Source organism: Callithrix jacchus, chromosome 13 (assembly GCF_049354715.1).
Source record: "Callithrix jacchus isolate 240 chromosome 13, calJac240_pri, whole genome shotgun sequence".
Classification (NCBI taxonomy): Eukaryota; Metazoa; Chordata; class Mammalia; order Primates; family Cebidae; genus Callithrix; species Callithrix jacchus.
Genome location: NC_133514.1, coordinates 106,783,925 through 106,790,151, shown reverse-complemented (window position 1 = coordinate 106,790,151; position 6,227 = coordinate 106,783,925).

The following is a 6,227-nucleotide window of genomic DNA, read 5'->3' as shown; positions in this document are numbered from 1 at the left end:
CGGCCAGATGCTGCTGGTCTGAGGATCACACTTTGAGTAGTAAGTCTCTACTGTGTGTGTGTGTGTGTGTGTGTGTGTGTGTGTGTGTGTGTGTATTCCTTCTCTTCATCCTATCTATAACTTCCCACTGTCAGGGTGTAGTGGACACTGTTGGTGCCCTGTCCACATGCTTCTGTCTGCTTTGTTGCTGGCTTGCATCTGCAACATTCAGTGTTTCCATTGAGTGCTAAAGCCACAACTCCGGTATGTGAATTGGAAGTGCCATATATATTACATCTCCCATGGTAAGCCCATAGCCAATAGCTGACTGATGTGGAAATTCAAAAGTCCAATTATTTTATTCTGGTATGATACAAACTCTCAAAGATGTTAGACAGTATGGTGATTCCTCAAGGACCTCGAAATAGAAATACCACTTGACCCAGCAATCCTATTACTGGGTATATACCCAAAGAATTATAAATTGTTCTAATATAAACACACATGCACACGTATGTTCATTGTGGCACTGTTTACAATAGCAAAGACCTGGAACCAACCCAAATGTCCATCATCGATAGACTAGATAAAGAAAATGTGGCACACATACACGATGGAATACTACTCAGCCATAAAAAATGATGAGTTTGTGTCCTTGATAGGGACATGGATGAATCTGGAAACCATCATTCTCAGCAAACTGACACCAGAACAGAAAATCAAACACCGCATATTATCATTCATAGGTGGGTGTTGAACAGTTAGAACAGGTGGACACAGGGAGGGGAGCATCACACTGCTGTCAGTAGCAGGGGGCTAGGGGAGGGATAGTAGGGTGTGGAGAGGGTAGGGAGGGATAATGAGGGGAGAAATACCAGATATACCAGGTGATGGGGGGATGAAGGCAGCAAACCACCTTGCCATGTTTCTACCTATGCAACAATCCTGCACAATCTGCACATGTACCCCAGAACCTAAAGTACAATTAAAAAAAACTAAAAAAAAAAAAGATGTCACCCCCTAGAGCTTTCAGAGGGATCAGTCCACATCTGGGACTTCACCTGAAATTAACCTCATTTGGCTTCTTTTCCTTCCCTGTGCTACTTCCCTTACACCCTTTCTGGTTTCTCCTGGGGGCACTTCCTTTGTAAAGAACTTCTACATGAATCCTGGGCTGAAGTTGGCTTTCAGGAGAATTCAACCCAAAACAGGCAGCCTCCTCCTAAGTTGTTCTTGGATCTAAAGGAACCTGATAAGAAAGTGACTCTGGCAGAAAAATTCTAAGTTAAGAGACTACATACTGATGCTTCCGGCACTCAGAGAGTGCCTGACACACAGTAAGTGATTCATCAACTTAGATTGAATCATTGATTGCATGATTGAATCAAATGTCTTGATAGAGTTGACTTAAAACCTTACCTGACCTTCTGATTATGGGACTAGAGCAATACCTGAGCCCTCATGATACTCAAATACCAGGTTGGACAGGGCCGGCTTCTTTGCTCCCTCACCTCAAAACCACCCAAATACTATTTTGGGATCTCTAGGTGGTAGAGAAGGTTTGGTAACAAATGTCCCCACTCCTCCTCCTTTAACCATAGGTTCTGTGCTGAAGGCATCAGCTGCGGCCCCGCCTCACCCCCCTCCAGCTCCTTCCTCTTTGCCTTGCCCTCTACCATCCGGGAAAAAGCAGCAGAGCATCCAGTAATGGCCACATCAACACAGAGTTGCTGACCCAGGACTCCTCCTTAATACTGTAACTTTCTAACCTTGGGGAAAGACCGGAAGCTCACTCCACACGCAAACCCCATTTCCTGCCTATTGGTCATGGCAGCACATCACGCAACTGCTGTGTCATGTGGCCGAACAGCAGTGCACACATTCTTGCAACATTTTTGGAATGCAGTCCCCGAGAGTACACATGTGGTAGGAAGCCTCATTATTCTAAGAACAATGCATTTGCACTGGACATTTCAAAGAAAACATTCATAAAATCTTATTTTTTATGGTTTCCTCCAAATGGTTGCAAAGTATAAGAAGAAATGGGAAAGTGAACGTGGATTGTGGTCCCTACAAACAATACAAAATAACAGAATTATAGATGCAGTTGATATTGTCACACACAAATATAAACTATAAATAGGTGAAACAAAAGTTTTGCTCAGATGGCAATTTCCAATCTTGAGGAGAGGTTTGAGGCATCTTATTTTGGTGTTCAAAGGAGTGAAAGTAATCTTCCTTCAAAGGAAGAAAAGGATGTTTGTCTAAAACTGTTTTCTCTCCACTGGACTGGCAAGGGAGTTTCTATTTTACACCTTGCATTGCTATCTGCCTCTGCTGATTCTGCCATTTCATTTTGTTTCCTAGTTTCTTGTAGCATTGGCCCATTCTAGATCATTTCTGCTTATTGCTTCAGGCTTTTTAAAATTTTTTATTTTTTGGAGCCTGTCTCTGTCACCCAGGAGTGAAATGGTGCGATATCAGCTCACTGCAACCTCTGCCTCCTGGGTTCAAGAGATACTCCTGCCGAGTCCTCCCAAGTAGCTGGGAGTGCATTACAGCCCACTACAGCCTGGATAATTTTTGTACTTTTTTTTTTATTAGAGACGGGGTTTCACCATGTTGACCAGGCTGGTTTCAAACTTCTGACCACAAGTGATCCACCTGCCTTGGCATCCCAAAGTGCTGGGATTACAGGCGTGAGCCACTGCACCCAGCCTGCGTCAGGCTTTTATAATAGATTATGAAACCTTGTTAGTGTAGAAGCAAAACCTGACATTCTTCCTTGCTTCTTATATAACGAAGCACTTTGAGTATGAGAAAAAATTGTATCTTGAGATCATTAATAACATGGTCATTACATCTGGCTATAGTTTCATTCTCAAATAATAAAAACCTTGAAGAAACCTGGTCTCCCTAACAGAAAAAAATTGTATTTCTGATTTTTGCTTTAGTCACATCCAGAGCTATGGCATGACCCCGTGAATGTGACACAAGTACATGAAAGTCATTGTTTTTTCCACTATCAGTGGATTCACGTAAATTTGGAAATCTTGGTCATTTGGCACATAGTTTTCTTCTGAAGTTACCTATGCTTTCATTTACTAAAGGTTTCTGTCTCTGGATCCTTCTTTGAAATCTATTCCCCAAGAGATGGAGCCATCTGAGTTCTGCTAACCCCAACGGAAACATGCAGGTTGCAATGCACCTTGTCTGGACAGCCCAGCAAACCAGAAATAATTGAAAAGCAATTCCAATCTTTGCTTCCGTCTCTTGGAAGAAAGAGGATTTCCCGTTGACAGCTCCATAACAGCATGTAAAAAACCCTTTGCAACTCTTTTCCAGTTCTATCAACACCAGCGTGCGCTGGGACCTTGCCTCTCCCTCTTGCCTTCGGTCTTTGATGTCTCTCTTTGCTCCCTACTTTCACAAGCCCTCTCAGACACCTAAACCCCTTGCTCTACAGAAATTCATCAGACCTCTTCCTTTCCCTCCTTTTTATTAGCTCTTAATTACATCCGTAAATTTACCCTCTGGGTTATACACATTCCTCAACTTCTCCTGCCTAGAAACCAATCCGTGAAGCAAGAAACCTCCCCACATAATAGAAGCAAAGAGAATAGAGAGAGGCAGACCTGTGGTGGAGATTGTGAACCCTCATTCATTAACTTAACGTATTCCTCTAACTTAATGAAAAGCCATTCATAATTTTTAATTCAATTTAAAACAAAGATTTACATTACATTAATTAACACGTGTTATGTTAGTTTCATAAAACTCATGCATGGGCACAAACAACTATGTAAAATATTTGCCTCTCCCAATTCCCACGCCACCCAGCTGCTCTCAACTTGTTTAGACACATTTCTAGCTTTCAGACTCCCAGTTTCTAGTTTCACGTCCCGGGTTTAATGATTGTTTTTGAGATCCTTTGGCTTTGACGATTCTGAAATTTCTCGTTTTGTTTGTTTCTTTCTTTTTGATAAAGACTTTTCTATCTAACTGTTAGTTCATCTTGCTCCTTCATTTTGATATTACCATTTCCTTGGAAGGATGAGCACTTCTCAAAACCCCTCACCACATACACTTGGTTGCCTTGCCCCAAATTCAAACAGATAGTGGTATACCTGTCTATCTTGTTCACTACACTATAATTCTACCGTGGAAGTTAAATCATAGTTCTCTCTGCTTTGAGCAATGTAAGTATTCAGCAGATGTAAGCTAAATTGAATTTAATAGAATTATTTTTCACAGTATGAAATTGACCTCCCCACCTACTCAATGCCATCCTCATCATTCTCTGCCCCTTCGCTGTCAACCCTGCAGAATTCACTCTGGTTCTTCCCTCCTCCTCCCTCTCCTCCACAGCCCTCTTCTATCAATGCGGGGCTCAAGTAACCATCTCCTTTGCACGCCGTTATTTTTGTGCTTATGCATAGACAGTGTGTTTAATAGTGAAGAAAACACAAGCCTTGAGTCAATTTATAAAAATATAGATGATGAATAATATTCTATGCGCATATGACAATTCTGAAATTGCACATTACCATAAGCATTCACCGTACTAACGATTTAGCTATATTATCTAATTTAATTTGTTCAATAACCATATGTATCAGTACTACGATTACACCATTTTGTGGAGGAGAAAATGGAGCTTAAAGATATTAAAACACTTGCTCAAGTTTACACAGAGAGTGAGTCAGAGCTGAGACTCAAACCCAGGACTCCAAGGCCCATTCTTATCAACTGTCCCTTAACATAAACCCAATCAAGTTTAAATGTCTGCTCCAACTTACCTGGATAATATTGAGCCAATTTATTAACCTCTCTCATATTTTTATATGTAAAATGGGGATTAATATGTCTATTGTTTAGTTTTTGTGAGAAATAAATGCAATAATACAAAAAGTATTTATTCATATTTAGTATTAGGTACATGGAAGTGGCTCCATAAATGCAGTCATATTTCCTATTTTCTCCATCATCATAATAATTCATGGCATTAATTAAAGTCTTAAGTGACCATCTCCCAGCTTATTTTAATCTCCTCAAAAGACTGTAAATTTTGTATTTATCTCCGCATTTTTAGTGCACTTAAAACATGGTAGGTACCTTAAAATGAATTCCTGATTAAATAAATAATTGACTAAGTTGCAATTGTCAGAACTAGTAATGAACAGAAAACCTAACACCACATGTTCTCACTCATAAGTGGGTGTTGAACAATGAGAACACGTGGACACAGGGAGGGGAATATTACACACCAGGGCCTGTCAGGGGGTGGTGGGGCTAGGAGAGAGAGAGCAGGGGGTGGGGGAATTAGGGAGGGATAACATTAGGAGAAATACCTCATGTAGATGACGGGGGGATGGATGCAGCAAGCCACCATGGCATGTGTATACCTGTGTAACAAACCTGCCCAATCTGCACATACTCCAGAACTCAAGGTATAATTTTTAAAAAATGACTTAATCATTAAAATAGATCATCTCATTGTTGTAGTTACATTTATTATACTACTAAAATGATAAAGATTTTTCACATTTATTAACCACTTGTTTGTCTTTAGTAAATTATTCTGTCATGCCCATCGAATATTTCTTTCCTTTTTTTCTACCAATTTTTTAAAAAAATACCAATATGCAGGAATTCTTTTTAGGTAAAGAACATTAACCATTTGTATATTGTTTTTAGTGGCAAATATTCTCTCAGGTTTTAATTTTCCCTTAATTTTGCTTTTAAAAATTCTCTCAAAGTGGAGGCAGAGCAATCTGGCCAAATAGAAGCTTTCACAATCATTCTTCCCACAAGAAACCAAATTAAACAACTATCCACATTAAAAAGCACCTTTATAAGAATCAAAAATCAGGTAAGCCATCAGAGTATCTGGTTTTCACTTTATATCACTGAAAGAGGAACTGAAGAGCGTAGGAGAGACAGTCTTGAATTGCTGATGACACCCTTCCCCATCCCCCAGCAGTGGCCACATGGCAGGAGAAAATATGTGCCTTGGAAGGGGAGAATGTAGCAATTGTGGGATTTGCATTGAAACTCAGTGCCACCGACACTGGGCAGAACTTAGCTGATGCCCATAGAGGCAGCATTTAGACCAGCCCTAGCTAGAGAGGAATCACCCATCTCATTGGTTGGAACCTGAGTTCTGGAAAGCCTCACCATTGCATACTAAAGTGCTTTGAAGTCCTAAATAAACTTGAAAAGCAGTCTCAGCCTCAAGGACTGCAAAT